A 14206-nucleotide genomic window follows, 5' to 3' on the forward strand; every position below is an offset into this window, starting at 1 on the left:
CAAGGACCTTTTATCTCTCCTATACAAGGAGAGGCTTCTGGCTGACTTTTCTCAGGTCTCCCAAAAAGCTGCCTTCTTTGCCAAATGGCGTTTGTTCATTACCGCTACCATGTCATCACCTGATCAACGTGCTATGGATCAATTGTCTTTCACCTACAATGACTTGCTTCACTCCTAATATATCTTCAGGATCTACTTAACTGCCTAGACTGCCTCGGTCCTTATTTGCTCCCCAGGTTTCTCCTATGTGGTCATAGCATATGAATCCCTTCTTAAGATGTTATCCTTGTTCCTAATCTGCCTCATCTCCCCCCCCCCCCTTCTTTTGTATTTATCCTTCCCTACCTCTCCCTCCTCCCCCCCCTCCCTCTTAATTACTTGGATTTTTAAAGTGTATTTAGGCACTTGCTCTGCTAGGGAGCTGATATCAATACCTGTGCTAATTAGGGTTCGAAACTGTCTCTGATTCATCCAGTTGGTCCCTGCTGCCCTATGCTATTATAGTATTACTGTTCTCTGAATTCTTCTGTGTTTCACGGTTTCCCCCGCCCCAGAGCTAACCCTGGATATTTATATCTTTTCTTTTTTGTCACTGATTGTGCCTTCTTGTATGCCTTTGTATGTTCTTATTTCCTTATTTTTTTTTCTAAATAAAAATGTATAAAAAAAATAATAAAATAAAATAAAATAAAAAGATCTCCTTATGGGGCACCAAATTCACTATAGGCAACCTATACCTACCAAACACTAACCAAATCTCGACTGCTCTACGATACATGAAGATCTTGTCAGAATTCGCAGAGGGTAAACTAATCATGGGTGGGGATTTTAACACCCCTCTGGACCCTCTCTTAGACTCGTCCACCTCTCGCTCATCCATATCCTTTACTAAGTTGAGGGCTTTTAAACGGGCTATGTACGACCTCCGTTTAATAGACGTCTGGCGGGTACTGTTTCCTACGACTCATAATTATACCCACTTCTCGCAGGTCCATCACTCCTATAGTCGTATCGACTACTTTCTTCTTGACCACAGCTGCTTAGATTGGTCACCTGAATGTGCAATAGACTCCATGGTCTGGTCTGACCACTCGCCTATTTATCTGACACTGTCTATCCCTTCCACCCCAGTGAGGGAATGGACATGGAGGCTGAATGATTCCCTTCTCGCAAACCCTGAGTGTTCCCACAAGGTCTCAGAAACCATCTCTAATTTCTTATCGGATCATGCCACGGACACCACCTCGCCACCTTTACAATGGGAGGCACTTAAAGCTGTCCTGCGAGGAATCTTCATCCAGGAGGGGACCCGCTTGAAAAAGACTCGTTCAGCTGCAATAACCGCAGCAACACAAAAGCTTTGGGACCTTGAGACCCAACATAAACGAGCCCCTACGCAGGTGACTATGACGGAGGTCTCGTTGGCCCGTTCCCAACTCAAGGACCTATATGAGGCCTCAGCTCGTACTTATACGGACAGACTGGCCCTACATCAGTACCGATTCCGAGACAAATGCGGTAGACCATTGGCTCGCACCCTTCACCCAAACACGTCTTCCACTTTTATACCCCATATTCGGGCCCCTTCTGGAGAAATGCTTAACGAGCCCTCCATGATCTCGCAAACATTCAGAGATTTCTACCAAACACTATACAACCTACCGTCCGACGTCACCTCTAGCCCATCCTGCACCCCTGCACCTGACGGACAGTCCTATATCAAGGAAACCAAGCTCCCTAGATTAGATGGTGATACTATAGAAGAGCTAGAGCAAGTAATCACAGCGGACGAGGTAGTGGGGGCGATAGCGGCCACCCCTTCCGGTAAAAGCCCAGGACCCGATGGTTTTACCCCTAAATTCTACAAGACATTTGCTCCTCTACTGACCCTCTTTATGACTAAGGTGTATAACTCCCTATCGGAAGGCTCAGTGTTTCCTCCACAAACCCTCGAATCCCACATTACCATTATCCCAAAACCAGACAAAGACCCTACCTTGTGTTCAAATTATAGGCCCATATAGTTAATTGGAGTGGACCTGAAAATATATGCCAAAATATTAGCTACTAGAATTCAACCGCTATTCCCCCGCCATATACATCTAGACCAGGTGGGTTTTGTTAGTGGGCGCGAGGCAAGAGATAACACCCTGAAAACACTGCTCCTTACCGACTATGCCCGCACCCATGAAATCCCTCTGTGCCTTTTGACGGTCGATGCCGAGAAAGCATTTGACCGGGTCAATTGGAAATTCCTTCAGATGTCCTTGCAACAGATAGGTCTGGGTCCTAAAATGCTTTCCCGAATTATGTCCCTTTACTCCTCACCTTCTGCCAGAATTCGGGTCAATGGTTCACTGTCTCCTACATTTGCCATCCATAATGGGACATGACAGGGATGTCCTCTATCCCCCCTTCTCTATGTCCTTGTCATGGAACACCTAGCAATAGCCTTACGCAATAACCCCAACATCTCCGGTGTATCGACAGGTCCCACTCATTCTAAACTGGCACTCTTCGTGGATGACCTGCTATTGTTTGTAACCCAACCCCACATATCATTACCACATATAATGCAGGAATTCCCGAGGTTTGGCAAGTTGAGCAATTTTAAAGTAAACCATACTAAATCAGAAATCCTGAACATCTCCCTGTCCCAGGAGGTCCTCCACCAGGTATCCGATAGGTATCCATTTAAAACTGGATCTACCTCCATCCGCTACCTCGGAATCCAAATAGAGATCCCAATTATTTTCTCTGAATTATGCACCCCTCATGCTTAGAACCAAGACTGATCTCTCGAACTACGCAAAAAAATGCCTATCGTGGCTAGGAAGAGTGAATGCCCTAAAAATGGACGTCCTCCCTCGGTTTCTCTATCTGTTCCAAACAATTCCCATTTCCATACCCTCCTGGTTTTTTAAAAAGCTCCGCCAACTATTCTCCTCCTTCATCTGGGGAGGGGCTCGTCCCCGGATACGCTATGAGACTTTATCGCTCCCCAAGTCTCGTGGCGGAGCAGGAGCTCCAGACGCCTCTATATACTATAGAGCAGCTGTGCTCACGCGTATACTTAACTGGTTTCATCATTCCTCCTCCAAATTGTGGGTGCAGATAGAGAGCCATATTAACCCAATAGATCTTTGTGCATTGCCGTGGACGCCCACTGAATTCCTGAAAGGAGAGGAAACCCTGAGCGACCTCACCCGACAAACCATACAAATATGGACCCAAATGAATTCTTCCAAGACTCTATCTCCCCTGAAGGGACCCATGATTCCTTTGTTTGGGAATCTGGCTTTTCCACCGGCCCTAAGGGGAGTGAATTTTGGACCTTGGTGTAAGGAGGACCATAGGCGACTTGCTCAAGTCCTACGCTCAGACCCTTCTCTGACTCAAGACATTCCCTCCGACTCATCTGCTAGTATCTCGAGGCATTGGATGCAGAGGCAACAGGTTATATCCTTCATTCGCACCTTCCCATCGTTACCCAATTTATTCACTGACCTAACGGACTAGGAGAACATGCTGCTTCAGGACACCCCTCCTGCACATGTAGTCTCTCAAATGTATTCTCTTTTTCATATGGCTTATAACCCTGACCTTCCCCCTTACACACAGGCATGGAAGGAAGACCTGGGCCACTCCATCTCACCTGTAGACTGGCAGAAGTGCTTCATACTGACTCATAAAATGTCTCTAGCCTCCAAGTCTCAAGAAAAGGGGTTTAAACTGTTGACCCGTTGGTACAGGTGCCCTTCGACTTTGCACCGGATGAACTCGGCGCTTCCGGATACTTGCTGGCGTTGCTTGTCATCTAGGGGAACCTTACTTCACATTTGGTGGGAATGCCCCCCTGTGAGGAAGTTCTGGCAAAAGATTTTAGACTTGTATTGCAGACTTATGGCAACCTCAATTACACCCTCTCCTGAGCTAGTTCTGCTATCTCTGCTTCCGGGACCATTTAAGTCAATCAAACAGGACGTTCTGCGCCACTTTTTGGCGGCCGCAAGAACGGTGTTGCCCAGACATTGGCGGTCGATGGACATGCCTTCCCTGGGGGATTGGGCACTTGAAGTGGACCGAATTAATAGGTTGGAACAAATGTTGTCGCAGGAAATGGGTAGGGAGGAGCAATTATCCAAGACCTGGACCTCGTGGTCTATGTTTCGATATTCCTCAGAATTTATTTCATGGGCCACAGAGGATTCTACCGATACACCTGTGTGACCAGGGTGGAATAACTATTTCTTTAACCCTGACGCTCTTTACTGTCCTGACCTTTCTTCCTTTACTCTCTTCCCCCTTTCTTCCCTCCCTTATACATGGGGCAACCACACCTGATTAATTAATTCAAGACCTCCAGTTCATTAGACTGGGATGGGTGCACATACAGTGCTCCCCCCCAAGAAGAGACATGGACAGAATGGGAACAACAGCCCTAGTTTAATTGTAATGAGTGGGCATCACTCATTGAGAGGATAGTGGTGCGCTCATATTTACTTTACCTTGTAATAGACACTGTGGGCTTACAGGCTCTTACATCATACTACACAAACCGATCCCCAAGAACTCCTATTAACATAGAGATGGTCTGACCCCATTGTAGCAGAGTTTGACTTTTCTGTTTTTCTGGTTATGTATCACGGTGAAACAAATATGTTGGATTATTATGTATTTTTTTTTTCCTTTTGTTCCTCTAACATGTCCTTTCTCTTATTTCAATAAAATAAGATTGAATTAAAAAATATAAAATTTTCCGTTCAAAATTGGAGAGCCATTTTATTACGTGTTTAAATGCGCACTTCTTAATTATTCATATATACCATATATACTCGAGTATAAGCCAAGTTTTTCAGCAAATTTTTTTGCGCTGAAATGCCCCCCTCGGCTTATACACGAGTAAAGCACTTTTCTGCAGCAGAGAATGACATTTTCCGAACCTACTTTGTGGCCCCATATCTTGGGGCCATTTAGCGCTGGATAAGTTGTAGTGCTAGTTACGCTGGTTTTGTACACCAAATTTGGGGTTCATAGCACCAAGTGGGCCCAAGATATGGGGCCACGAATTCAGTCAACTGTGTCCATCTGCAGCAATGTCATTTCGGGACAATTTGGGTCCAGAGACCCCACATTTGGGCTGCAGCTAGGGGGCATCTAGGAACTACTGAGTTTGAAGTTTGAGGAACTATAGCTGCAAATGGGCACAGTGAGGCTGCAACTGGGCATTGTTGACCCTCTTTTCCACTTACATTTGCTGCGCATTTCTCACCCTAGGCTTATACTTGAGTCAATAAGTTTTCACAGTTTTTTGTGGTAAAATTAGGTGCTTCGTCTTATATTCGGGTCAGTTTATACTCGAGTATATACAGAACTTACCTTAGCTTTATAAGTAAATGTTCATATGGTGATATTGCCAATCTGAAGTTGGTATCCTGTCTTAACAAGTCAGGGGTTAAGATGTCAAGCAGAAAGTCAAATCTGGTAAATAAAAAACAAAAAATGCTTACAATAATTTTGGAAATCCACTGCTAACCATAATCCAGGGATTAGGGTTAGGGTTGAGAGTTTGGGACTAGGAAAAGTGGGATTAGGGTTAGGGTTGAGAGTTTGGGACTAGGAAAAGTAGGATTGAACTTTTTTGGCTTGGGACAACTCTGACTGGGATTAGGATTGGTATTGCGGTTGAACTTTTTGGGCTTGGGACAACTCTGACTGGGATTAGGATTGGTATTGCAGTTTAACTTTTTGGGCTTGGGACAACTCTGGCTGGGATTAGGATTGGTATTGCGGTTGAACTTTTTGGGCTTGGGACTACTTTGACTGGGATTAGGATTGGTATTGTGGTTTGGCATAAAAAAGCCACCGTGGGGGAAGACAGCAAAAGGCTCTCAGCTTTACGCAGTTTGGACAGGATAGAGGAGTGTTGAAATGCTGCATCTTTTTTTCAGACGAGAATCAGTAGCAACACAATGTCCCCTGAAGATGGCCTTATGGGCCTCCCACAAAGTGGAGGGCCCCGAGACCGTATTCTCATTAAGCTGGAAGTATTCAACCAGGCTGCTGGACAAAAGGTCTCTAGTTTCAGGGATAGGAAGGAAGGTCTCATTGAGGCGCCAATGACATGTTCTGGGAGGGGAGGAGGAAAGGGACATATCTAGGTGTACAGAGGAGTGATCTGACCAGGTTATAGGGTTAATTTCAGAGGAGACCGTGGATGTCAAAAGGCGTGAAGAGATGAAGAAATGGTCCAATCTAGAGTAAAGTTTGTGGGGGTGTGAATAGAAGGTGTATTGTCTGTGTGTGGGGTGTTTAACCCTCCAAATGTCCAGGAGATTTTTGGCTCTAATGAGTTTGCGGAAAGATTTGGAGAGGCAGTCAGACATAGATGAAGTTGTGGAAGGGAAAAATACGTGTCTGTCTTTACTGGGTGACATGGTCATATTGAAATCTCTGCCTATTACCAGAAAGGGTTGTGAAAATGAGTCTAGTTTATCAAACATGTTGGTGAGGAACTGGACCTGACCAGAATTAGGAGCATAGACATTAACTATAGTGAGGCATTGAGTGAGAAACGAACAGTCCAGGATAATAAATCTGCCCTGGGGGTCCAGGTGGGAGGATCTAACTCTTAAAGGGCAGGCGCGTCTAATTAAAATCGCTACACCTGCTTTCCCAGATGGGACAGGGCCATGAAGGAAATCAAGAAGTGTCTACTAGCAAATTTAAGGGATCCCCCTTGATGGAAGTGAGTCTCCTGGACCAAGATTACATCAGCCCTGGAATCTTTAAACTCTTTCAAAGCCAACCATATATTCTTTTGAATAGAGTTTAAACCTTTCACTTTACAAGTTAAGAATTTTAATGCCATAATTTCAACCTGGTGGATAAGCATAAGATAAGCTGCAAAACATACATTAAATGAGAGATTCCATGGTGCAAAGGTCATATAGTAAGTAAAAGAGAACATAACAACAGTTAGTATAACAGTAGCATTTGTGAGGGGTTAGCTCGGCAGCAGGTGTGTGTGACCCCCTGGATGGGTTCACAACACAAAATCAGGCACAGCAGACAGCGTTGTAGGTGCAAAAAAAACAAAAGATGCGGTTTATTTATGCTACATGCAGTGAAACATATAACAGCCAAACAAAAATAAAACATGAAAAGAAATCCTGGTCAGCTTGACCTCTAATTGCACACTTAGATTCCCTATCTAACAACTGAGTGCAGCCTTGTGCTGCACCAGTCCCTGTCTCTGTTGTAGAGGTTTGCCACACAGGCGTTAACTCACCGCACAGAACAGGTGTCACACTCCCCAGTCTATACAACACAAAACTGGTTCCAGGATGGAGCATCTCCCTAAGCATGCTGGGGTTTTTTGTAGAGGTCTTAATGAGCCCACTTACTTTAGCTGGGCTCATTAACTCTTCCCCTCTAATTGTAAAAGTCTGCATAAAGCCTGAATCTAGGGCACACATATTTCCCATCCTGGATACAACCAGGTGACTTTACCTGCGTGCTGCCACACATTGTAACTGAAAAGTGACCAGTCTAGAAAATGTAGCAGCAGCAGGTCAGGAAACAAGACCTTAGGAAAACAAAAATCAAAAACAAAAATGAAAAGTGCAAAAAAAACAAAGAAAAACAAATAAGAGAAAAAAGAAAAACTGTGCTGTATTGAAAAAAAATGGAGGGGACGGTCCCCCTTCGCCTTCTGATGCATCAGGGCCTGGACCCAAACTAAAAACTGTAGGAACAAACAAATTCTCGGACCAGGGTGCCATAAAAACAACAGGTAATACACCCCATGGGCAAGGGGGTGAACAAGCTCACTTGAAAAGAGATGGGCTAGACAGGAACATTAAAAAATCATATAAAATTGGTAATCAAGGCTGTAGCCATGTGTATGTATCTTCAGTTCGGGAATTTGGAAGAAGGGCGCCTCTGGGGTGTGACGCTGGATTTAGATGTCTTCTGCCACACCAGGGTCCAGATGCAGCCTGGAGCTGTCAGTGGTTTAGGAGTAGCAGGAAGTGGCACAGGATCTTCATCAGGGAGAGGCGGCAGGCCTAAGTTACGTAGTAAGTTGTCACTTTCATGGAGGTCACGTAGAGAATACTGTATGCCTTCACGAGATGTAGAGAGGTGAAATGGGAACCCCCAACGATACATGACCTTGTAGGTCTGAAGATGAAGTGTCAGCGGGCGTAGATTTCTTCGCCTGGCTAGTGTGATAGGCGAGATATCATTAAAGATCTGGATCTTGGATCCTTTAAAATCTGGCCTAGATTGGTTGGCGATAGTGAGTGCCTCTTTACTGTTGTAGTAGTGAAATCTGACAATCACATCCCTCGGGTTGGCTCTATTCAGGGGTTTAGGGGCAAGGGATCTGTGGGCTCTGTCTAGACTCCAGTCAATGTCAGGAATGTTGGGGGCCACCATATTAAACAAGCTTAAAAGTCCCCGCACTCACTATCATATTTAGGTATCCAACTGACTCCGCATACCTCTCAGCTCTACAAACATAATTATAAGCCTTTCTTGGAATCGCTACCCCAACAATTACTTCAATTAAAAAAACGCGAACTCTCAACTGCAGGGAGAATAGTGACTTTGAAAATGCTACTTTTACCTAAACTTTTGTATTTATTTTGTACCCTGCCCATTCCTTTGCCATGTAATTTTATTAAATCTACTCAAAAGCTCTTCACACAGTACGTGTAGAATCACAAACCTCCAAGATGCTCTCTCAACATTATGATGAGACATAGGAAGAATGGGGGGATGGGTGTCCCTAATGTTACGGCATACCACAAAGCCTGCGTCGTAGACCAAATTAAGTACTGGTGGTCAACCCCCAAACATAAAGTATGGGCGCTTATGGAGTCTGATATGGAACAGCCCTAATTGCTTTCAAAATAGGAGCCCCGCCACCCAGTTCACTGGTTCGAACAGTCAAGGCATCTATTAAGGTGTGGATAGAAATTCCTCTCTCATCCCCGAACAAAGGGTCACTCTGTAAGACCCCTGTCCCACTATCAGTACTCCAGTACTTTATTCCATGTATTGACCTGAAATTATGGGAATCTAGAGGGATTATCCTTAGACATGTGCAAAAGGAAAAAATTTGTTTAGTTTCGTTTCGTTTTAATTCATTAATTCATTAATTTCGTTTAGTTATATTCGTTAACTTCCTTAAATTCGTTTTCGGATTTCGTTTAGTTTTCTACCGAATTCGAAAACTCGGCCACATTCGAAAATATTTCAACGAAATTCGAAAATATTTCTACCGGATTCTAAATGATTTCAACATGATTCGACATTATTTCAACCACATTCGCAAATATTTTGTGACCCGAATTTAGGGCCATGTATCTCGGGGTCACTTGGTGCTAGAAACTCCAAATTTGGATATGTTGTAGTGCTAGTACTATTGTGTTTGCATACCAAATTTGGTGTTTCTAGCTATAAGTGACCCCGAGATATGTGGCCCCAAAATCGGGTCGCAAAATGTTGTTAGTTAATAGAGCAGAGAATGACATTTTGCGACCCGATTTTGGGGCCACATATCTCGGGGTCACTTATAGCTAGAAACCCCAAATTTGACCATTTTGCACCAAATGACCCCGAGATACATGGCCCTAAAGTCGGGTCACAATATATTTTCGAATGCGGTTGAAATAATGTCGAATCATGTTGAAATCATTTCGAATGCAGTTGAAATAATGTCGAATCATGTTGAAATAATTTCGAATCATGTCGAATTTATTCGAATTCATTCATTATATTTCTTTCGTATTCGTTGTAATTTGTTATTTTTTTTATTCGGACATTCGGATGCATCCGAATGTCCGAATAAAAAAAGATGCAAAATTCGGCCGAATTTCGATTCGTTACGAAACGAATTGCACAAGCCTAATTATCCTAATAAAAGATCTATACCAAGGATCTCTCCTCTCAATTTAACCTCCCTCCCTTAGTGCAATTCACCTATTTACAAATTAGAACCTTCCTCCACAGACATCCCATACCCTTGTACTTAGACATACCAGCCTCAATACTTAAAGTGGTGTTGCCACCAAAAAAAAAAAATGCTTAAAATTCATAAAAAATTAAATAAAAAAAATAATTGGAAAAAAATGGTTTTCTCACCTCTAAATGCCTGTTGCTAGGGGGTCCCTCGTAGTCTGCCTCCTTCATTGCCCGGGCTGGTGACATCACTTCCCCTCGGTGCCACACAGTCACCTGGGACCTGTCACATGTTCCAGATGACTGTGTGGCATATCGCAGCTCGCAGCGCCGCTCGTACATGCTCAGTGGGTGCCTGGCTGTGGGCTGTGGGTGCCCACAGTAAGAATGGCGGCGCCGCGAGCGGAGCGGGGAACGAGGGGGGATTCCCCCACATCGCTGGACCCTGGGACAGGTAAGTGTCCGATTATTAAAAGTCAGCAGCTGCAGTATTTGTAGCTGCTGACTTTTAATTTTTTTTTTAGGGAGAAAAAACACCACTGAAAGGGATCTCCCTATTTTGTAAAGTGTTCAATGCACAAGATCCCCTTTCAAAACCCACTACCAATACCAAATGGGAGGTTATTATGGGCAAAACCTTCACAGATACCTATTGGGAGAAAATGTTCTCTATTAGCTATGCTTCGACTAGATGCGCAAACCATTGGGAAATTTATCATGAATGTACTACCTTCTGATACCTCACTCCATTTAAACTCTCGAAGTTCTATTCCTCACATACAGCCCTCTGTTGGAGGAATTGCGGAGAGTCTGGTACATTATTCCATGTATTATGGTCTTGCGTATCATTGAGGTCATTCTGGAATAAGATCTTTTCCATACTATCAGACATAGGAGGCAGTCACATAGCCCCTAGCCCTGAATTAGCAATCTTGCATTTGACTATCCAGAAACTGCCACCCAACATTAGAGCAATAACGACACAGCTACTTCTCACTTCTAAACTCACAATTACGAGACTGTGGAACAATTCTAACCCACCCTCCCCTTTTGGATACTATTCGCACATTAAACCACCGATGTGAAATGGAAAAATTGCTGGCTATCACTAACCTTACAGTTGCATCATTCAGAGATAAATGGAATCTATGGCTATGCAACTCTAAGGCCGCGTACACACGGGCGGATTGTCTGCCCAACTTAGTCCGCTGAAACGTGTTTCAGCGGACAATCCGCTCGTGTGTGGGCTTCAGCTGACTTTTTCAGCGGACAGTCTGACGGACTAAGTCTTTCGGAATTTCCGTAATTTTGTCCGTCCAACTTTGTTTTCAGCGGACAGTCCGCTCGTGAGTAGGCAAGTTGGACGGACTAAGTATGACGCATGCCCAGGAAGAATTTACAGGGCGGACAGGGCGGAAGCGCTTGGTCTTGTAAAACTAGTGTTCGTATTGAAGCTAGCATATTCGTCATGCTGCTAATTTTGTGTTTTTTTAATATAGCCCATTCTTTTCTTCTTCATAATGCAAGAAAAGTGAAGTAGCTTTGCTGCTTATATTCACACAGAGTTATACCAAATGTTTTTATTCATCCTCATCCTATGATTAATCTTCCAATTTTAGATAAATATTTTAAAAAATAAATAAAAAAAAAACAAAAAAAAATAAAATATATATATATATATATATATATATATATATATATATATATATATATATATATATATATATATATATATATATATATAGATATAGATATAGATATAGATATATAAATATATATATATATATAAATATAATATATATATATATATATATATATATATATATATATATATATATATATATATATATATATATATATATATATATATATATATATATATATATAAATAAAAAAATAAAAAATAAAATATATATATATATATATATATATATATATATATATATATATATATATATATATATATAAAAATATATATATATATATATATATATATATATATATATATATATTTATGGTCCAGAGCCCTCAGACCGATACGGATAAGGATGACAAACAAGGTTAACATAAACTCGCTTACTTGAAATGGACCTGAAAGTGTGCCCTGGTCAAACGTACGGTATGCCAAAATAAGGGGGCATACCTTAAAATGAAATGAATATGAAATGGGTGAAATGAGTACTCACTTGAGGAGTATGCTTAGAGAAATGCCCTGATAAAGGGGATGGGTGGGCGGGTATCGCGCACCGGAACCGACGAGGAAGACGGGCGGACGGCTGGTTATATATTCCACCGGGCTCCTCCCATAATTTCAGGCCACCATACTGGCCTTTCTATTTATGGTCCAGAGCCCTCAGACCGATACGGATAAGGATGACAAACAAGGTTAACATAAACTCGCTTACTTGAAATGGACCTGAAAGTGTGCCCTGGTCTAACGTACGGTATGCCAAAATAAGGGGGCAAAACATCCAGGTAGGGGTTGCACTTTATTGAATCAAGACTGTCACTGGGTGAGTTTGACAAAGGCCTGGGCCATCACTATTTGCAGATTGGGTATGTAACGGGCAAACAGGAGGTCTTCCATCTACCCAATTTCTTGATAACATGGACCGGGACCCCTTGGCGGGAGGCAGTAGAAGCTGCTTCGATACGGAATGAATGTCTGGAGTAGTGAGCAGGATTGAGGTGAAGGATGCCCAGGAGTATCCTGACATGCTCCATGAACTGGGCTGCGTTGAGAGGTTTCGTGTGAAAAGGCAGAAGCGGGCCAGTCCCTGGTTGGTTGGCCAAAAGGGTCAACAAGCGGATGAGAACAGTGACCGGGCACCAGCGGTTGTTGGTTTCATAGAAGTGTATGTCCATACCCGAGCCAAGCTGCTGCGTCTTGGAGACTGCTAAGTGTAAGATGAAATGGTCTTCGTATCGGACCAGGTGGTGCTTGTACAGCATGCGTGCTGTGAGGCTACTACAAGTAAACTGGCTTGGCCGTAAGAAGCCGTAGAAGGCCAGGTGTATGGCTGCTTGTAAATGCCACTCATGTGGAGACCGAAAGGTGAAGTGGCCAGGATATCTGACATAGTTCTAGAACGTCTCCTGTGAAAGGCGGTGGTTTGGTGCCGGCCATCGGCTGGCGCTTCTGGACACTGCGCATAACAGCCCGAACGGTGTGGTAAGAAAATAAGGAGGGTACGGTAGGGTCCTGGAGGGACGTGAAATGTTGTACACCGGTCAGGTGTAGCCGGATCGTATTAACGGATAACACCAACTGCGAGTGGCAGTAGGAAATGAAGGCTACGACTTGCTTGACACGGGACGTCACTGTGCTGTGATACGTGATGAAGCGGTTAAAGGCCCTCCAGGCTGACTGATAGGCCTTGAGGGTATTGCGGGAAAGGGAGTGATCGATAAGTTGGGTAGCCGCTAGGAGGTGAGGGGCTAATCCAGGGTTAGTTGAGACCAGTCCGGGATAGCTGCTGATGTTGGTCCGGCTCCGGGTACCTGATCGGAAAAGAGACAAGGTTAAAGCGGGAGAGGGCGTCCGCTGCCTGATTGAACTTACCGTGGATAAAGGAACAATGGATGTTGAACTGAAACAACAACAAGAGCTGGACCAGTTGACGTAGGAAGGACATAATCAACAGAGAGGATGCCTTGGCGCAGCCAGGAATTGCCAGTAACTGGGGAGGCCAGGGAGCTGCGAGCCGGAGGTGGCCAAAAAACAGCCGCAAGCCCGTGGAGGCCGCTGCGTCGGTCATCACCTGGGGCGAAAGGGAAGACACGGAGGGAATGAACAGGGAGACGCCATTCCCAGACGATAGGAATTCCTCCCGCATAGCAAGGACTGCTATTGCCGCGGGATCCAGGCTGAGGACTTGCTCTGGATCCTGTGAGAGGGACAGTAAGACCAATAGGCGTGACACAAGGCGCGACCCTGAGGGATGATGCGCATAGCGAACTCAACATGCCGTGTAGGGACTGTAGGTGTCTTTGGACGACTAGACTGGAGAATATGCGAGGATATAATATGCCCCTAAAGATGGCAGTTGTGATGGCGAGTGTTTGCCGTTAGCTATGGGCTGATGCCTCTGGATGCCTCGTGGTGGGGATCTTGCTGTATGGGCCGTAACGACAGATGGCTCTCCGTGCACTGTAAGGATAAGAAATGCTGAACGCTGGCTAAAAATAGCCTGGGCGTGCTACAGGAAGAAGCCAGTTGCGTGTGACAACATGATCC

This window comes from Lithobates pipiens, unplaced genomic scaffold (genome assembly GCF_037356315.1).
Source record: "Lithobates pipiens isolate NorthernLeopardFrog02 unplaced genomic scaffold, aLitPip1_a1.2 Scaffold_18, whole genome shotgun sequence".
Lineage (NCBI taxonomy): Eukaryota > Metazoa > Chordata > Amphibia > Anura > Ranidae > Lithobates > Lithobates pipiens.